We start from the raw sequence: 21,610 nt of genomic DNA, 5'->3' as shown, positions 1-21,610 counted from the left end.
TAACTCCACCTAATGCTATGGGTACGCTGTTCATGAAGCCCCACGAAGTCCCCAGGGGAAGGGCTAAAGTAACTCAATTTATCTGCCAGCCATAAGATTAAAAGCATGGTAAACAATATTAAAATTCTGTTCTACAAAGCAGAATAACTCAACAGCACAGAACAGTTCTCCCAAGGGGCAGCTTATAGCACGGGTGCACAGATGAGAGTTTAAATATCACAAGGGAGATTCTTAAAAAGCCTAAACAAATCAACCATGCCAAATGCACTACTATAAATTACAAGACAAGGTGTGAAGGCAGACTTAACCTGTTGTTGGACCAAGCAGTACAGAGGGGAAGAGAGAGATGCACAGGCCCTTCTTCAGGTCAGCGGAAGCCAAGAAGCTTCTCTGTTTTTCTGACTTCATCTAATAACAAATCAACTCCACCTAAAAATCTTGGTTTGCTCACGTCCTTCAGTTATCACGGTTTGAACATCATTTGCTACAAATGGTATGCTGGCTTCAAAATCCTCCAAGCAGCCTCTGCTGACACAGTTTGTTCTGCACTGATCACGCACAGCGCAACAGAGAGGTCAACTCCTGTGCATCCTGGAGGTAAATCAGAATATTCCCCCTCAATAAAATGACACGGATTAAACCAAGTTGTTCTCACAGCCAAAATCTGGCAACACAACAATGAACAGGGTGCACCAATAATTAACAGCCCTGCAGCTTCTCTCTCTTCACAAGGACCCCAACACTTCAGACTGGAACGCGGCTTGCATTTCTTCACTTGTTGGAAAGCAATCACTTCAAGCAGGAACACAGCAGCTGTTTAGCACAAGGAAAGGGCTTTGTGGAAGAAGTGGGAAACAGTGGAAAAATCAGAAAAATAGTATAACAACTATAAATGCAATTTAAATAGAACACTAGAATAACTAGAGTTGAGAAACCTAAATACAGTAGATATCGCAGCAAATGAAACCAGCAGATTTTTGTCATAGATTTAACATTTGATAACTGGCTCCCCATGCAAACAGCAAATATTTTTCAGCAGCATGGTAGCTGCCTGTGGGTGGCACAGTAATATAACATTACCAGAGAGGAACTGGAAAAGGGAGCTGCATCCTCCGTGACTGTGAGATGTGGTAGGCAAGTAGGTTTTTTCATCACTTGCGCAAAGTAAACCTTAAATGCTCATCGAAACGCTGTGCAGAACATTGAAGTGGGACTCCAGATCCACCTTCGCTTGCAGCTCTGCTGCTGACCAGCACATTGGACCCCGGACAAGGCCCTTTCTCTACGTGTGCCTCAGTTTCCCCCTCTTCAAGAGGGGATTGACTCCTACTGTAAAGCAATTCAAAACCAAATTAAAACTTGCAATACTCTATTTCCTAGAAACCACTACCTTATTTAGGACTCCCACAGTAGCACATGGACACCTCACTCGGCTAACAAGCCAAACACAGCAAATTTTTTTCATATTTCTGCTTGAAACAATCATACCAAGTCTCAAAAAGCCACTGTAGCCTCTCCAAGGTGTTTCAGTTCACTGAATGAGCCATATTTACCAAACCTTAAACAAAAAGCCAGAGCCTATAGGAAAGCATGGCACTGAGATGAACAGAGCATGACTTCTAAGCCAGCTCCCAGTGACAAATGCTATTTCTATTTAGCTATCAGTACGGTAAACACTTAAAATTCGCCTCCAGACCTTTTGGCAGCTGATCAACCACTCTGGAGGTGTGGATGCATGCAGGGGAAAAAACCTGCAGTATGAATATAGCAAACCAGCTTCCCTACTCACCGTCCTTGAAGCAGCTGAAGGGCTCGCTCGCCTCTACCAAAATTATCTTCCTCATAAAAACAGAGGGTAAAATTAAAACAGAATGGCTGATTCATGCAGAGGACAGATGCTCTTGTTCTTATTATCATGGAAGCTGACACAGGAGTAAGAGCATCCAAAGGGAGGTAGCAAGGCATGGCTATTCCTTGATAACCTCCCAAAAGATGGAAGCTCTAAGTCACCAAGAACAAGAGACTACTTACCCTCTGGATTCCTGACTGACAGCTAGACTGTAAAACTTTAGATTTACCTCTACTGTTGAGTAGATTTGGAAGTTTTTCCCTAGAAGGCTTGACAGATGTACTCATCACCTGCAGGTTACCACACGTCTGTGTGCAGCTGGTATTTAGTGCCCCATCCTCTCAAAACTCCGTTTCATCAGCTGTCTGCCCAACATTTAGCCATGCAGGTTTCAGCTTGGAAAAGTTTCATAAAAGACAAGATTTTAGCTTGGCTCAGCAAGGCGGCTCAACACCTAAGACTAGAACCACAACAGTCAAAACTCACCACCACCACCACCACCGCTGCAAAACAATTCTACTGCAGAAATCTTTTCAATAGAGGAAGATGTATATTTAATTATAACACAGAATAAACAAAATAGCCCATTTGTGGAGATCAGAGATGAGAACTAAAAGCAATCCAGGCCTGGCATTTTAAAAAAGCCAGAAGAGCAAGCTTGATATAATTAAAACCAGGATATTAAAGATGTTCTAGAAACACACTACTTAATCCATCAACACATACGAACCCTTAAATGTGAGTGTTAATAAATTATTATACTGAAGAATGCAATTCACACATTTTGTTATTAACCAGAAAAGTCTGGGCACACCAAAAGGAGAGAAGGAAAAGAACTGATGTATTTGTAGAGCAGTTTCCACAGAGGATCCCAGTTATCCATGTACCCAACTCATTTTTGCACAGTGGGACTTAAGAAAATGAACCAGGCTCCACCAGCACCTGCTTCAGCATACTGCAGGCAAAAAAACAATGAATATTTGAAGTACAGAGCTCATTTGCCCAAAATCTAAGCTCTAGTTTCTATTTCTCCCTCTTTCCAAAAAGCATGGAATGACAACTGAATTCTTGACTACTTAAGTCCCGTATTAGGAATAACGTTATTGCTGCTTGAGCCACCATAGCACCAGAGCATCCCTAGCTAGCTACAAAAATACCAGCTGAGTTTCTGCAAGCCTAGACCACAGACCAATCTCCGCACCAGAGCAAGTTCTGTATAAATTAATTAGTGCAGTAATAGGAAGCACACACAGGAGATCAGGAAATGCCTAGAGTCCAATTCACCTTTCAGAGAGTGTTATACTAGTGTAAAGGGAAAGCATTCAGGAGTGTGGTCCCCATTCCTCAGACTTGTGAATATTAAGAACAGAAAGTCTTGAGATGCCTTTTCTTCCTAAAGGCTATAAAACAACACACAACATAGTAAACACTGAGCATCTAAGATTCAAACTCAAAAGTCAACCTGATTGCCTTAAACCACCACCAGTAAAAGGATTCCTTTTCACCCAGATCTTTTCTAGCTCGTTGCATTGCCACAAAAACACTAACCTCAGCATTTTTTAAGGGAGAAAACATGGCAGACACGAGGCTCAGGAGATCTCCCTTCCAAAAGCAACTAAAGGTCAGCTTGCAGCTCCTGTGAAATCCCAGCCCCAGCAGTACCACACTTGTTTCAACTCTGAACTGGCATGTTTCCATCATGTCTTTCTGCACAACTGATTTCAGCACAATAGGGCTTGTCAGAAATTAAAATTCCTTTGTGATCAGTATATACCTGCTCATACAACAGTTTGTTCTTGTACTACACCTCACAGACAATTTAAATTTACTCGAAAAACCTCTAACCAACTCTATCCGTACAGAACCATGGACACAATTAGAAATGAGAGGATTACTGACTCCAGGGTGAAGAAACTGCAGCAGCCCAAAAGCATGGGACAGCTTGTCTGAAGCTAAGATCCAATACTGCAAAGTAAGCAGACTCATAATAGCAATTTCATGATAGAAATAAATGCATCTGCCGACTTGCACTCGACTGTACAGATGAAGTTACATTTTTTCCTTAGCTTTAACAATTATTTTCCACCCTTTTTGAATTTGTACAGAGACCAACGAAGAATCTCACACCTCTGCCACAAGAGACTGATCAGAGATAATCATCACATTCATTAGGTCTCAGCACTGCATACAGCACTGATTCAGTGAAAAGGCTTTACTGTTTCTGAGGAAGCCTACAGCTTTTGAAGTAGCAAAAGCTGCTTTTACACCCCAACAGGACCTCCTAAGAAAAAACTGCATCTATTGAACAAAATCCATTTTAACCTGATGAATGCTACTGAAAACATGAACTCAGTCCTCTGCTTGTAGTTGTCTGCCATGAAGCATAAGAATGAGCTTGTTCGGATGTATCAGCAACAAAAAGCTCCATCCTCAACGTACCATTAAGGCGTGCAGTTGAGGACTGTGGGTTGCACATATCATCTAGGCTATATATAATCTGTGCCTGCATTGCACTGCAACACGCACCCAAAAGGCGCGTAATAACAGGGTTACTTATTTACCTCTGGCTTCTCGGGTAAAATACAAACCACCTTTGCCTTAGTTTTGTGGTTTCCATTTTCGTCAAACTTTCAATGAAAACAAAGTAGCTGAGTACATATTGCAATGCTGTGGTAATGCCCCTGCAATTATGACTCGATAGACGATTTCATTTGCAACCACCATTTCCTCACCAAAATGAGGCCACTCTGCCACAGCCACTGCAAAGCCAGTTGCCAAAATGTTTCTTTTTGCCTCTTTTTAAGAAGCAACAGGTATGAGCTTAGCCACTATCAAAGTGCTAAAACAAATCTGTCAGAAAGCTCACCTGAACTCTGAAAAAGCCAGCAGCAGTTGAGGCAGTGGCCAAATTTGCAGTCCTGCCATGTGGGTCTTTCCCAAGGCACCTCGCACATTCGTTCCCCGCCGCATGTCCGACTGCTTCCTGGGATAAACAGACCGCAGGGTACGCACAACCTGATTAAACCCCACACTTTCACTGGTGCACATTCGAGTACATAAAACAGGCACCTCTAACCAAATTCCATACTGAAAGGCAACGCAATGTTCCCACTTGAAAAAATGCGAGATACAGGAAACCTGTGCTGTGTAGGTGTCTTTATCAACCTAAAGTATAGAGTCAACCTCCTTAACCGGACACAGCTCAGCTATTTAAAATTAAATCTCTTTCTGAATGGACACTCTGGAATCACGTCACTGCGTCTACAGGAGCCTTAAATTTCATCTTTTCATTCAGATTTTGCCGTACAGTATGCAGTTCAGGCAGAATTTGCAATTCAGTTGTAGCCTTATTTTTTCTTTCACAGTTTCATTACAGTAATTTCTAATTACGTCTGATTAAGATATCGAATATCCTTAAAGAAACCCTCCCCAGGCAATTTATTCTTCTTGTGTTCCACAGCTCCAGCTTTAATAAAAAGGTGCCCCAACCATAACTAGGAAAACAGAGAAATTAATTCCCACTGCAGATCTGGCAAACTCTATAACATAAGTACAGGCAGTGAGGCATCCCACCACGAAAACAAGCCCATAAAGTTTCTGAACAAGAACATTTCCTTTAAAAAAAAAATAATCATTTGTAGTTCTCCATTGCTGTGCACCAAGTTTATGAAGCAGCAACACAGTTTGCATGAGGATCGTGCTTGCTACAGAAATCTGGCCTCACATGCCCTAAATTGATTCTAATCTCAGGGGAAAGCTGTGCCTTTCCTAAGGCTCTTCCAAACACCTCCGGATAGGGATCAATACCACTGCTAATTCACACATAGTCATTCATCTTTCAGACCTGTTGGAGGTTTTGGACTGATACACGCCCCCAAACCTCAAGGAGGATAATCTTAAAAAAGGTGGTGGTGATCTCCTGAAACTCCACCATGAACAGGAATGTTTCTTTCAGCCTGCTCCCATTCTCTCATTGCCATTCTACTAACTCTCAGTTTAGAGATGACAATTTCCACCCAGCACATTTAGCTGCATTAAGAGCTCAACAAATTATCACAGCTTCTTTTCAGCCACAAAAGGACCTTCTACCGTAACAATGGCTAGAAAAACACCCAACTGAACAAGCAAATCTCACATCACACCCTGCAGGCAGGCAAGTTGATCTGGTCCAAGAAAGTAAACCCAGTGAAAACTGCTCTCCTACCAACTGTGCAAAATTAAACAAGAGGAATCAATTTCAACAGCAACAAGCAGATCAGTGAACAGACAGGACACAGAAGGAGAAAGCATCAAGTATCTCAAACACATTTCCAAGGCACAGAAGCTGCTAGCTGAGGAAATGCCTTCAGGTGGGGTGTATTAACTGTAAGCTCACTGGAGCCGGCTCTCCAGTCTGCATACCTGGCACAGTGAGCTCCTGGTTCACAAGTGGAGAATCTCCCACACAGGAGGAGACATGCCTCGGACACGAGTGCTCAGGGTACGTCCAGCACCTCATAGCCCTGCCTCGGGAACCAGCACAACTGGGTGGTTTGTCAGATCACTTGACTCTGGATCACCTTGAATAAATCCATCTAAGAGCTAAGTGAGAATTATATACACCTCACAAGGTGATACAGTAGAAGTCCAATAGGAGAAAGAGCCTGTTAGGAGCTTCAGAAGAGAATTAAAATCCAGCAAGGAAAAAATCCTTAAAAAACGAGCAGCTTCAACTGTAAGCTATGACTTTCTGGTGACCTCTCTTGTATGCCACATTCAGCCTTTCTGTTCTGTTCCACTGCTGTGTCCTTGGACATCAGAGCAGGTTCATTAAAACACTCCATGACCCCCTCCCCCAAGCACAGCTATCAACTAGCCAGAAGCTGCTGGTTTGCTCAGCAAACAAGACCTTTTGATAGGTGCCAGCACAAAGAATGGTTACAAAAGTACCCCATACTCCCTCCACCCACACTAGCACTTCCAGCAAATTTTAAACGAGAACAGACTTAACAATATCAGAGCAACAAAATAGATGAAAAGGAATGAAACTGAAGGAGAATGTGATCTCTTAAACAATGTAATATGGGAAGAGGCATATTAAGAAAAATGTTAACACTAGCAGGACCTAAATCCATACTGAGCCATGTAAACTCAAAATAAACAAAAAGTGCTTTGCTACACTTTTAAGACTTCAAAGGTAGCTCTGAGTAAGCCCCAGGAGTTAGAAACCTGCGTGCGTATCAGGCAGCCACGAGTATAAGACGAGAGCATTTCTGGAAATGTAAAAATATGCTGAAATCATGTTAGGATTGTATCCTTACCTACAGCTGGAAAACGTACTCATTTTAAATGAAAGCTGACATCAGTCATGTGAAACACACCTTGGTTCAGTTCTTAGAGAAGGTAGCAGGTGGTAAAATATTCCATTTTAAGGAGAGAAAAGATTTTTCAGCACGGCCCATGCTTCCAAGGAGATGTTGTTAACCACAGAGTGACTGCACAACACATACCCACTCACGTTCAACACCTAACCCTGTTAGATACGTCCACAGAAAGCCACACAGTCGAACGCCCTCTCCATCCCTACCCCAGCACAACATGCCCTTCTAAGGAACAAAACCCACCACTTTGCCACTGCTGACAGTCATCTCCAGCACGTACACTGCGACTCGGCACACATTCAACAGACTTGCTGCATACATCTGCCACACAAGGTAAGGAGCTCGGTCCCTGCATGTAGGGCTTGCATCACTGCATGTAAACGCCCAGCACACCATCACTTCCCACTTCCGAATGTCAAGCCAAGCTGTTCTAAAAGGACACCTCGTAGTAAGATGGTGAAAGGAAGTGTTTGTGCAGATTATAATGACCTACAGTGACAGGTTTATTAAAGGGAAAATCAGTTCTGCAATAAAAAAAAAGATATTGAGGAATAGCTATTTTGTTGTAAAAAGGAACTGAAGCATGATCCACTCTGACCCAGCGTCACACTGTAAATTAATGATGCTTACAGCAATCTTCAGAATTGGTAGGTAACCCTTCCCCTTTGACATAAGTCAAAGTTGGACAGATGATTTAATTCATTTGAAGGCCACAGAGGGTATTTGTCAGCCAGTTTTGGGGTTTGCCTATAAATGGAGATTTCCTAAATGACTTCATCTGAGGAACACTTCAATTCACAAAGAGGTGTCTGCAAAAAACAGTGTTTAGATACACAACAGCTGCATAACAGCAATAAACAGCTACCCCAGAATACAGTGAGCTGTAAAACACCCACACACAATTGAACGCAAACCTGCAGCAGCTTTCACTGGGACTTAAGCTAACAGGTTTGCACTCTCACATCCCAAGAGGAGGACTGAGCATGCAGAAAGCTGCAGGAGCTCTGCCAACTATCAGACATTTGCTTCATTGTAAATTTATTTGCTGGAAACTGTAACTGCACCTTCTCTGCAGCATCTCCTGTCCCTCCACATGGGTAGGGAGCTCCAGGGACAGGCAGCCCATGGACTGAGCTGTAACTGCTCTGCAGCAGGGACTAGCTCAGACCACTCAACCGAACACTTTCCTAGCTCCATCCCGGTTTCAGCAGCCAAAGGGAATGTAGTGACTGATTTCTTCAACCGCCCTCCCCATCGCTAAGACTTCCATTCAGCCTTGGGTTAGGTCTGGGTATTAAATTGCTGCAAAGTCAAGCTTTGAGTATGCTTTTACCATAGCACAAACTAATGAGGTCTCTATGTCCCATACCTGCATTTGCAGCAAAGAGAGCACACCACAATAAGAACCAAAGCACACCAATTTCCCTGATGTCTTGCAAAAATATAACATAGTAGTGCATTTGGGATAAAATAAGCTTTTTGTCAGGAGAAAGCATTCATCTGTGTGAGCCAAAGGAAAGAACAGGCTTCCCACAAAAATTAACGGGACTGAGTAAAAGCCCCCCAGTAACAAACCATCCTAACCATTTAGAGCTCAGTGAGGCTCTTCCATGCCTGCAGCATCACAGCTCTTTTGGGTTTGTTTGAACTGAAAAGGAAACTGGATAAACAACTAAACCTGAAAGCTTCCTCAAGGGAGCAATTCAGTGGCAAGCACCAGGCGAGGGCATGCAGGCACAACCACCAAACACAGATCACAGCAACTGCACTTGCACCCCAAAACAGCTCCGTGCAGAAGACAACGAGCCACAGTTTCACAGGCGCTTGACAGCACACAGAGCAGCTCTGCTGCTCTCCTCTCTGCTGGCACCAGGAATCTCACCGAGCAGCTGACCCCAGTCAAAACCAGCCTGGTGCAGAAACAGCTGGTTTTAATTCAATTCAGTTCCTCAATTTGTTTGTCACATGGCCCACAAACAGTTGTTTGAGTGGAAGGGATTGAATACACAGGACCTCTTCTTCAGCAGCTATAGCAGTTTTAGGCGTTTACACAGCTGCAGCCCAAAACAGGGGTCTCACACTGGAGAGCACAGCTTGCTGTCACAGAGAAAGGGATAAGATTGGGTTAGGAAGGCATCAAGTCAGGCTTCCCAGCACCACAAACAGGCTTGAAAGATCTGACATGAATCATCAGATCCTGCCCACTCCTCTATGCCTTTTCCCACAGCAAACACAAGGGAAAGGTGCCACCCTTACCTTTCCGTGCTGTTTGAGCCAGCTAGATCACCCAAGTCATGAGTACCTATGCTAGATACTCTCGAGTAGGTAGTATTATGATAAAACAGGATTGTTTACTCATATTTATAAGATGATTTGAGATCTCTGCTACAAAACTATTATTAAACTCCCTCGATACACTTAGGAGCAAAAACCTGAAACACCAACAGATTCCAACGCACCAGGATTTGCCAGCCCCAGGTTTTGAAATGAGCAGGACCTTGCTGTTCATAACCCAAGGCCAGGCATGACCCTGGAATTCCAGTCCAACCAGTTCCACCCTTTCTGCCCCTCATTCCTCCCATTTTCTTGGAACAACAGACAGCAACAAAACCCCACCCCAATCTACACCGGAATAAACAATTCATTGTAAACCCATGCAATGGAAAGCCACCTGCTCCCCCGTACAATTAAAAGCATTTCCAAATTCCAGCTCTCCCTCAGCCAGCGCAGACAGATGGACACAACAGGCACGCACAGAACGCCCGCTCCACTTCCAGCAAAGCCTTTGTACTGCAGCGGCCCGAGACACAAAGCCTAATGGCAGAGTCTGCCTCCACAAGAACTGTTTTGTTAAGGGATCACAACATAAATCAGCAATCCTCCAGCCACAAAAACAGCTCAAACTCACATGTAGGCCAATTAAACTTGCAATCCGCTAAAACACACATGCACTCTCTCTGACTTCTGGGGACTGTCTCTCTCAACCAGCTGATCAGGTCCTGCAATCTAGCTGACATATTACCTGCCCCAGATGTCCCCAGATAGTAACTGTGACTAATTTTAAAATGTAATGGCTCAGTCATCACCACCGACAACTACAGATTTTCACTTTCTTGCACACTCTCCTCCCATTCAATGCTATGTTACAGGAAGGAAATAACCTCTTTGCAAAGGAAGCTATAGCCCTGAGAGCCAGCAATAAAATGCTGAAATGGGAGACTAACTTCTGCCTTGCTCACTCCTGCAGGACCTGCCCCCAACAACATAATCCCTCAAGTCTGCAGGTATTTAGGCTAGACCTGAATTCTCAGCAGGAACAGGGCTGCACTAGGCAAATGGAGCACCTGGCCACCAGAGAGCCACTGCTGATTATTCAAACAGATACTTGCTGCTGCCCCTGCCAAGACACAAAATCAGTGCAAGAGGCCGCTCCTTTAGTGCTTTCCAATGCACACCAAGCACAACAAGCAGAGACTGCAATCTCCTTCCCTTCTGCCCTACTTGCAGTCTCTATGTGCCATTTAGGAAATCTGGCCATCTGCAGTACGCTTCCATTTGAAACACTGGCTATTGACAGGACTGCATTCCCTGTGTGGTTCATCATTACCCCAGCAGACCTGAAGCAGATCTGCTACGCCATAGCTCCCAGGCCCCTGGAGAAGCTGTGGCCGGCACAGCAGCAACCTGCACCCAGGCAGAGCCCTCATTCACCCACGCAGCACTGCCCTCGGTGCCACCCTCCCTCTCCACGCCCCGAGCACAAGGGGAGGAATTTGTGAAGGAATTTGTGAGCGCGGTGCTGTGTGGCTCATGTTGCCTAAGCACCAATTCTTCCAGTCCCCTCAAGCGTACTGGGAGCTCTAGCCACAAGACCCATCCTATCAGCACCGCTCAGGAACTGTTTCTGTTAACTTTTGGCTTTCAACTCAGATTTCTTTGAAGACAAATGCTAATATCCTTAAAAAAAAAAGGTTCACCGATCCAAAACCAAAGTCTCATCACTCTTATGAATCACACAACGTTATTATTTCTCCTGCCCATCACAACAGAAATGTCTCACCTTGCAAAACAATTCCTGTGGTTGCCCAGGCTCACAAAAATCTATCCCATCTGTTAAAAAGCCGAGTGCACTGAATGAAACTATTCGACAAGCACTCTGATAAAAGACAGCAAATATTTCTCCCCACAATGGCTACTTCAAACACAGTCAAACAGCAATTGCAAGACAGCTCAGCTTGGTTAGCATCAGCCATCAGAAATACAGCTTTCTAGCAAGTAATTCTTTTTGAAGACAGAGCCTGTGGGGACCCTAAATTTAAGACTCAAGCCTGCAACTGCAAGAAAGCTCCACAAATGCAGGTTTGGAAGATCTCATGACCCAGCTACCACAGTCAGAAAGCAAGGACAAAACTGTTTCTGCCTTCAAGGCTGTAACAGAACAGGCAAATAAATCCAGGACCTCCACTTCACCTGCAAAGTCTCTGTGTAACAGGAAAATCTTCTCTGATCTCTGACTGCAAGGGACGGGCGTGGAAGGGACACCTACAGTAATACAGGAGCTCATCACCATAGAGGGTGAAACAATAAAATATCACTGATGGAACTGAGCCACTTTACTGGCTGTTTTTGAACAGCAGTTTAACCCCAAACATGATTCATCTTGGGGATACGGGCAAAAGTCAGTCTGCTGCTGGTAAACCCTGCACACAGTAAGCTAAGCACAATGATTTTTAACCAGCATCTCCTCGACAGACTCTTGGCAACAGACACGTTCTCCTCCTGTTTAATGCAGATACAAATCCATTCCCAACAGATTCCTATTTCAACCGCCCTCGTTGTCACAAGAACGTCACGTGCCATATCAGAACCAGAATTTTGGACGAGAAAGCTTTATGTGTTTTTAAAGCGTTCATGCTCAAAAGGGGTGCAAGGATGAACAGAATGGACAATCGACACAGGCCTTCCCAAAAGCAACCGCTAATACCAACTTCAGACGAGGCTTTGTTGAAGCCCAACTCATTAGCAGCATGGTCATCCATCCCAGAAGTGCTGCTCACTGAGGACCATTTACCTAATGCACTTCTCCAGGATCAGTGTTGTGCTCTAGGTTCAAGAATGCACCATATTTTTATAGGACATGACAGCAAGACAACACATGGCTTTAAAAACACAAAGAAACACTATCCACCACATTATCTTGATTATGCAAATCAAACCCCTTGCTACTGGTATTAAGAATGAAGGCTCAAACAGCTTCCTGCAGCAAAGTCACCTTGGAAATACCTAAGAATTTGAGCTTTCAGTAAGACAGGACTAAACTGCAGTTGTAAAGAGTGTCCCAATAACTTACGGAGCCAACAGATAATGTCAAGCCCCGAGGGAACGATTTGTGGAGAGCACAGGAGGACTCACCGTAATCCGCCCATATATGATCAGGTAGTTCTACGATCTTAGCTGATAATCAAAAGGTAGTAAGCTAAACATCTTGCACCAATATGAGGAAATCGACTCTGCATTTACTTAGCAATGCAGCCACACAGCATGGTACAAACCAACCTAAAGAAATGCTCATGCCAACTATTAAAAAAGCTAGAGTTGTTTCAGTACTCATTTCATGCACCACAAACACAGAATATCCTTCAACATTAGTCCCCTATAAAAATGACTCTGATCAGCAGAACACATTAATGAATCGGCCATAATATTCACAAAAAACCTGCAATGAACTGAAAGTGAACTCCACCCTCTCGTTAAAGATTTAACTGCTATAGAAACTATGATTAAATATACAGGGCCATGAATCAGCTACGTGAAATGGAGGTATGCCTTGGTAATCATGGAAGCGTCCAGCACTAGCAGGCAGACTGACATTTCAGTCACCGAAGACAGCCCCCCCAGCATCTCGTAACTGCAGCATCGTGCAGACAAGCAGCTTTACCAAGACACTTCACAGTTCCCATGAACATTTAATCTTTCTTACCTTTTGGGTTGTTTGGTTTAGGGGCTTGCTTTTTTTTGGCTGTGCTCAAAGCTGCATGCACTCATTACAGGAACAGAGCGAACAGTTTCCAAATCCATTTTGACACAACTGGATAAAGCACCTAAAACCAAACCCCAGATGCCTCTGGACCAGCTGTGTCTCTCTGCACATCATTTCCAATCAAGCCTGCAGAAAAGCTGAAGGAAGATGGCAAGGCTTACCAGCAGTTCCCCAGTCTAGAGTCTGAACAAAGTGGATTTAAAAGAGGTTTAATTTTCCCAGAGACTAATGCTCTCAAATCAGAATAAATCCTCCAAAAGAAGAGATTATCCATAAATTTACTAGTTAGAAATGTTAATATAGCCAGTGTTTATGCAAGGACTGCTCCTCTCTCCATGCAAGAGTACCACCTATACAATTTCATACTAAAGGAGAAACAGATTTCTGCTAGTTTCTCCCCCGGCCTCCCTTTCCACACTGAAATATAGCACAGCAGCTTTATAAATACCACTTTCCAAGAGCAGCAGTAATTTACCAAAAAATCAAGGCAAGCTTGTTCCTATTACACTAGGAAAGCTCTGAAAAATCCTCCCCTGCAAAGGAACTTAACACAGAAAACAAGATCCACAGGCAGAAAAGTCCAGTGTGAAACCTGGAAAAACAAGCAAATAAAAAAAAATGCAGAACTAAAACTTCAAATTACACATTCACAAAATATAGGACATGGTGCACATTAAGAAACAACTACTTGAACACTGCTGATTCAACCAGAGCACAGCAGCAATACCCATCTGCATTGCCGGACTTACCCAACACATACCTGCTACTCAGACAAATGCTTCCTCCTGTTATTCATATTCTATTTACTAAAGGCCCCATCTACACACTGTACCACACGTAGTACGATGGGACCCAGACCAGTATAACCTGGCTGCTAATTACAGCCCTTAGGGCCGAGATGCATTAATATGTCCCTCTAGCTATAAACACAAGGATGACTACACCCTCACTAAGTACACGCAATCTTAGAGAGGATAGACAGGAGGATGAAACAGGTACAGGAAAAAGTGACTTGCCTGACATCAAACAGCATGGCAGCAACACAGCTGGAAGCTAAATTAGGCCTGTCCACCCAAGCATCCTTATTTTCCCTGTACTCAGTCTAGTTGATAGGTAGACAGAACCCAGTCATTAGAATACAGATTGAAGGCTTCGTTTTGAAGCTAAAAGCAGATGAGAAATAGTACTGATTAATGTAATCACTAGTGTCAAACTGATTTTGGAGATCCAGCAGTCTCGCAGCACTCTCTCATTCTACTTTCCAAGCCCGATGTGTTCACACAGGTTTCTGCATGCCTAATGCTGGTGACCGGACTGCATGCACTGCCATGTGTTCAAGACACCTCAGAAAGCCTGCTTAATAAATTAATCCTGAAAACTCCCTTATTTATTTCCACCAGATGCATTCTGTGTAAGCCCACCAACACACCCCAGAGAAGCTGGATACTTTCTTAATGCTCCCAAGTAACAGCCTCGCTGGCTAAGGTACAGAGGGAGCCAGCCTGAACTCAGGTATCAGCAACAGCAACTGAGCAGCCCATGCATGAGCCAAGTTTTCCAGCCCAGGAACTTCCCCCCCTGCAAACGCTATTTATCTTCTTATTCAGAAAAAAAAAAAAAAAAAATCCAGTATTTATAAGACAAGTGAAACAGAACAATAACAACAGCAAAAACCCCACTTCTTGTAATGTTAGGTGTCAGGTTGAGTTAGCAGGTATGAATTTTCCTCAAGTTTCCTCGCTCTGCCAGTGCCGGCCCCCTATTAACTGTCTTCACTTTGTTCTGAACAGGTAACAGAAAAGCCAGATGGCCTAAAGCCATAGCTAATTTCAAAACTGCCGTAAGACAGCACAAGCCAAGAGAGCCTTGACAGCACTCATTTGACAATTCCACCCAAAGGCTGATATTACTCTAAAAAGGCACAGCTGAGCCAAGAGAAATCGTGTTTAAGCATGCCTGCAATCTCAGTTTTTTCTGTCAATAATTGTGGGCCTGTATGTTAAAAATTGATTTGGAAGTACAAGATGAAAAATTCTTTGACCTTGCTCACCTCTGGCCCTGATCCACAGCCAGGAGGAACAGGATACAGATCAAGTTAGGAGCAGGATATAAGCACTAATTTAACTCTCAGCACAATGTAAATGAAGCTTCAGTGACTCTACAGGGTACATGCCACTTCTCACCTGCTACTAATCAAAAAATGTAAGTGAAAAAGACTCTGCTTCTAATTATTTGTTCTTTCTGCATCACACAAACACCATTTAAAGGGGAACAAACCCAAATGGACTTAACAGCCCTTTTCCTACTTCTGCCATTTCCCACCTAGCAGTAAATTACACCTGGTTTGCAACAGACTAGACTTACTATCCCCAACAATAAGACCACCACCCTTGCTAGCACAAATCAGACAGCCTATCATTTATTTCAGTAATTATTATGCTCCTACTTCTAGGTCCCGGCTGATAAAGATAACCTAGGCAGCACAAGGTCACTCCATAACAGGAGCACAGATCAGTAACTGAAATTCTGTGGGTCCATCCAGATTTCCACTGTCAACATTGCAGCAGAACTGCTTTAAAAAAAAAAAAAATGCATTCCCACAGAACCTGAGGCAGCCTGTTCAGCCAGCAAAGACCAGTCCAAACCCTCTTAACCCTGCTTCTATCCCTGCGTAAACCCACTGAAGTCTCTTCTGCACTAGGATACAAAGGCTTGCTGGTAATAGCTGTACCTGCAAACCTGTTTCCTGCGGATCTTGGCAGTACACCAAACCAGCAAAAACTTTTAGACAGCTCTGGAGATGAGAGTAATCAATAACATACCACCACCAGCACTTTTACGCATCTGCAGGGGAGCTCTTGCCAAGGCAGAAATGATATTGATTGAAATCACACTTCCAGCAGGCCCTGCTAGAACAGCCGATTATCCCAGACCTATACCAGTGAATTTAGTCGGTGACATAAACATTACTGATTTGACTTTAAGTAGGAGAGAAGAATTAGACAACAGAACGCAACCTTCAAAAGCATGCGAGTACAGAAATGCCAAAGTCCCCTTAACTGGCTTAGACAGTTACATGCTTTGTTCAAAGCTCAAATTCTCTGAAGGCAATGACCTTTGGCTTTTCCCCTGTCCATAAGCACCTCTGGAAACTTCACCTCCATGAGCACAGTCCCTGCAAACCCACTGAGACATGGCCTGCAATCCTAACCTCCTACCTGAAGGCCACGTTTAGCAATAACCTCTTTTTTTGCTAAGACACCCTTTGCAACATGGTGTTTGTAACACCAAGAAAGAGCCCTGAGCATGCCCGGCTGCTAAACACTGTGCAGACACCACTCAAGACAGTGCCTCTCAGACTTTGATCTAAGTTTGCAAATCAAGGCTTCTCAGTAGGACCGAGGCCAAATTTTTCTTCCTTGCACCCTTAAAATCTAACTGTCTTTAGGGGAGAAAAGCAGGCACATTCAGAGAGACTCAGCTCTCCTGCAGACAAGTGCACGGCAATGAAGGAAGCCCAAAAGGGTCTGCCTCCAGTTTAAAATCAATGGTGGGAATTAATCTTGATGGATTTTAGACAACAAAATCTAATCTACAGCAACACAGCTCTAATTAGGGGTTCACTTTTGTGGATTGGCTAAAGGAAAACCCAGCTGCCAGTACCTCACTTGTCTGCAAAGAGGTTCATCCTTGTAGCAGAAGCTTTCTGGAGCTGGCAAAATGAAAAGGTTCAAACCCTCTAGTTTCAGCGCCATGAGGCCTCACCAAAGTCCAATGATCTTTACCAAATCTGTTTCAAAAGGCATGCAGCTGGAGTAGTCAAGGAGCTTAGTGCAGGAGCTAGAGAAGTGCCAGACTTGCACAAACCGACCTCATCAGTATGCACCTTATTTTGCCCCATGACATTCAGCAGCCATGGTTAATTAGTTCGTGATAATGCATTGCCCATCACGACTTCTGAACTTAGCTGTGCAGCTGGTAGGTAAGCAATTCGTAACCATGTTTTGTAATCAGCATGCCAAAAGCACAAACACAAAAGAATAAAGTTAACAATCTGTTTACCCATTCCCCCCTCCTCCGATTGCTGCAGCTAGCCAACGGCTTGGGAGGAAAAAAAAAAAATTATCTATTTCCAGGACTCAGCAGAGAGAAATCATTTGGATTGCTCTCAATTTTCCTATCTTTGCCACCGGTGCTTCATGTTATTTCACACAATTCATTCAGTTAGGAGATGAAGCCTGTTCCTTTGACTAATAGCATTAAAAGCCTCTCTCTGGAGATAATTAGTCCTCCCTCCCCCATCTCTTCCCCAGTGCAACGTGGAAAGAGCATACAGTCATCAGTAAACAAAGAAATTCAAACAGTGTGACAACCAGGCTGTAGCTGGGGAGAGAGCTGCCTCTCACCTCCGTATCACAGCACAGCTGATAATCAAAAACAAGTCGACACCACAAGCACTAGAACGAGCAACACAAGAACAGTATCTATAGATTAAGGGCTTCATTTAGAAATCAGGAAAACAGCACTTCCTCATTTGCAAGGAGCATAAATACCAATGCATAATTAGTCATTGCTAGAGGTTTTGCGTGGTCACCTTCCAGCCCCGAAAGGTTGATCTGAGTCACTCAAAACCAGCAGATAAGAGGGAGAATTGGGAAATCTGCAGTCTTTTACCTACGATCCCAAGCCTGTCACCCTGCCATCAGCAAATCACACCAACCTCCACACGTCAGATCCTCATGAGATACAAAAGGTCCTCCAGGGCAGAGAAAAATTAAGGACAGTCACCATTTGGAAAGCACTTTGAGAGCCCCAGCTGAAGATTCCCCAAATTCTGTGTACCTATATGCTGACTCCTCACCCAGAATCTGCCCTTGGATTTGGGGGCACAGTTTGGAAGGAGTTAAAAACCCCCAGCCAGAGCCAGCGAAGGGTATGACTGCTGGCTGGTGCATTCACTGCCTGACTAATGCGTGACCCCACTGCGCAGAAAAGAACTGGAAATAGTTATCACCGCAGCATTGACAAGTCAGCAAGAGCTACTAATTAAATGATAAAAATAGATCTCTGAAAGGGCTTTTTTCCCCTCGACACAAAGCCGAGGCTTAACGCTGCCGCAGTTGCACATCTATTAGTTTTCCATGGGCTCCAAACCCGCCAGCAAAAAAAGCATTCTCACACTCACAAAAAACCCACACAGCATTTGTATGCAGAAAATCCCAACTAAACAAAATTAGGGAACCAATTCTGAATGACATGAAGCATCTCTTCACTATGCACGCTCCACTCCCACCTTTAATGGCAGCAGGAACAAGATGACATCTTTGCCCCCAACAGCCGTACCAGCTTCCTTGCACTCCCTGTAGCCCAAAGTTCTGGTTTTGCCTGAAAAATGAACATGTTTTGAGATGACCCAGATGACCCCAAGGATATCTGCAACTCGCTTCATGCACAGCATCTCTTAGAACAGCGACAAAAAACTAGTATCAGTGCAACTTCCATCACTGTGTGGGTTTTGCTTTAAGCCCTCCCCCCCACTCCCCGCCAGACACAGGTTTTGTATAGCTCATAACTGAATATTCATCACCAACTAACAGACCTGCAGGAACTGCAGTGTCAGCGATTTTTAATACATATAATGACCCAACACATGCCAAACACAATGAAATTTGATCAAAATAGAAGCCATTTGTTTAAATACAAGTGATTTGGCTCTCAAAACTGTCATCAAATTAAACTGGAAATCAAATTAACCAGTGATTGAATGAAGTAGAAGGCTGTATAATCACAGATTACTGATCCAGCGGCATGAAAACAAGGATGCAATCACATGCCCCTTGTTTGTGGCAGCCTCTCTGCACTGGCCCATACTCCCAACAGGACCCCCCCCCCCAATCTTCCAGGACTTGAGGATGCTCTGTGCCTCAGATACAGCTCATCCAGCCATTTCTTGGTAGTCCAGAAAGGAAACGTTCCTTACAAAAACACCCTTTGAGATACTATCTGATAACAAAGCCAGCCCTGTGAAAGTACAAGCTGACACACTTCAAACCACACTAATTTAGGACAGACCAGCGCAGTCATTTCCAGCACTGTTGGGACGAACAAGTTTAAACCTACTCTGAATGGGAAAAGGGGGTTGTTACCATCACCATCCAAGGAATTAAATTCAATTGGCATAACTGTGTGCCAGCCAGGTTCCCTCATAAGTGGCCTCATTTTGGCTTTATTTCCCCCTTTTCTGAACTGTCATTTGAAAAGGAATTTAAACTATGTAAAGTTACAATTTTAGGTCTTGTCTACTCTTAAAAGTAATGTGGATTAATTCAAACGGTATGTTTGAAGAGCAACAGGCATTTATACTGAAATCACAGCAGGCAGAGGAATTTAATTACACTCCCATGCAACTTCTACAACACTAGCACATCAAGCTAATTCAGCTGAACCAATCTTTTACCCACCAAGAATGGACCACAGAAAACTTCATCATTCCCCTTCCTTTGTGAGTAAACCCCATTCTGCCTAGGACTTGCTGACATTCGTATTTTTCAAAGGCAAGCGTCAAGTTTAAAATGCACTCCTATACAATTCAAGGTTTCTTTACACATTGGAGGAGCAATCAGAAGCATTCCCACTTCCCTTTCTAGGCTTGTGGAAGCAACAGTTAAACATCCTAATGTTTGAGAAGAGGGGCTTTTTACTTCATTTCAGCCTCGATTAAGCACCTTCTCACATCACACTCTTTTTTTTTTTCCAGTACCTCCAGCCCCAGAGAGGGGCACCAAGCCCTCACCTACCTTCACCTGGACAAACACAACCCAGTGCAAGGCAAAGAGGTAAATAATTCATCTGCACGCAAACAGAAGGAAAGAACAATTAAACGAGAAAGCACAGCAGGGACGTTTCAAATTTCAGCCAACATTAAGAGAGAACAGATCAAACAAAGAAATACCAAAGGGGCTGCCTCAGCTAAAGAACTTAAAGGAAGGTGAAAGCGCTCTCACAGAACGCAACAGGACGGCAACACCGATGAAAAACCAGGTTTTACTTTTAGTCACAGCCCAAGCGCTTCCGAGGACAGCACCGCACAGGAATTGGAGCTCCGGCCGGCGCGCTTGCCGCTTGTTTGCTTTTAAAGCAGGTTTAGAGCCCGAGTTTGGACTATGAGCCGGCTCTCGGATGAGTTTCCCGGCCGAGGAAGCCCCCGGCCCGGCCCGGCCCGCAGAGCCAGCCCAGCGGGCAGAGCCTCCGGGGAGCCCCGGGGGTCCCCGCCGGGCCACCCGGGCAGAGCACGGCCCGAAGTGACCCTTCGCCCCGCTCCACCCCGTCCCCCGTCCCCCGCTTCCCCTCACTGACCCCCCCAACGCTCTCCCCACACCAGCCCCCCCCGACACCCGCACACAGGCCCCTCTCGCCCCTCACAGCCCCTCGCTCACGCACCGTCGTCCCCCCCCCACCACCCGGAGCGCTGCCGTCGGGGAAAGGAGCCGAGCCGAGCCAAGCCGAGCCGGGCCGGGCCCAGCCTGGCCTGGCCCGGCCCGGCCACCCCCCGGCGGGGCTCCCCCGGGCCGCCCGCCCTCACCTGCTGCCCGCGGCCGCCGGCTCCCTCCGCCGCTCCCGGGCCGGCCCCGCCGGAAGCCTCGGGAGGGGGAAAGGGGCGCGCGCGGAGCATGCCGGGAGTTGTAGTCCGTCCGTCCGTCGGGAGGCCACGCCCCCCACCGCGGGCCACGCCTCCGGCGGTAGGACACGCCCCCTCGCCGCGGAAAGGGGCGGGGGGGTGTGTGGAGTGGGGGGTGATGGGGTGATGGGGGGGGGGTGGGGGGTGATGGGGTGTTGGGGGGTTGGGGTGAGACTTTGGGGTCAGAGGATGACGGGGTCGTGGGGTTTGGGCTGCTGGGGGGGTGACATTTTAGGGTCAAGGGGTGAGGGGGGTCATGGGGGGTTGGGGTGAGGCTTTGGGGTCAGGGGGTGACGGCGTCGTGGGGGGTTGGGGTGGGGGGTGACGGGTTGCTGGGGGGATTTGGGGTGGGGGGTGATGGGGAGGTTGGGGGTGAGGATTTGGGGTCAGGGGTGGCAGGGGTCATGGGGTTTGGGGTGCTGGGGGGGTGACATTTTGGGGTCAAGGGGTGAGGTGGGTCATGGGGTTTGGGGTGCTGGGGGGGTGACATTTTGGGGTCAAGGGGTGAGGTGGGTCATGGGGGGTTGGGGTGGGGGGTGCTGGGGTGCTGGGGGGATTGGGGTGAGGCTTTGGGGTCAGGGGATGATGGGGTGCCCTGGGGGGGGGAATTTGGGGGCAGGAAGGATCTGGGGTTAGGAGGTTTAGGGGTCAGTAACCAGGTGCGGTGGGACTTGGGGCTGGGG

The 21,610-nt window shown here is 45.5% G+C and overlaps 1 protein-coding gene across 6 annotated transcripts in view; it reads right to left on the bottom strand.

Annotated features, from left to right (window-relative positions):
* Positions 1-20,903, bottom strand: part of PHACTR4 (phosphatase and actin regulator 4) — a 68,645-nt gene extending 47,742 nt beyond the window's left edge. For 2 of the 6 annotated variants that reach the window (XM_069803270.1, XM_069803277.1), the window contains exon 1: positions 20,832-20,903. The gene's annotated coding sequence lies outside the window, so the exon portion shown is untranslated. Of the gene's footprint in view, positions 1-7,209; positions 7,313-20,046; positions 20,099-20,831 lie in introns of those variants that run through there. The other 4 variants (XM_069803271.1, XM_069803274.1, XM_069803272.1 and 1 more) reach the window with 4 other exon arrangements.
* Positions 20,904-21,610: the final 707 nt, after the last annotated feature.

The sequence above is a fragment of the Haliaeetus albicilla genome, chromosome 16 (assembly GCF_947461875.1).
Source record: "Haliaeetus albicilla chromosome 16, bHalAlb1.1, whole genome shotgun sequence".
NCBI classification, from domain to species: domain Eukaryota; kingdom Metazoa; phylum Chordata; class Aves; order Accipitriformes; family Accipitridae; genus Haliaeetus; species Haliaeetus albicilla.
This window is presented reverse-complemented; position numbering and strand designations above follow the sequence as displayed.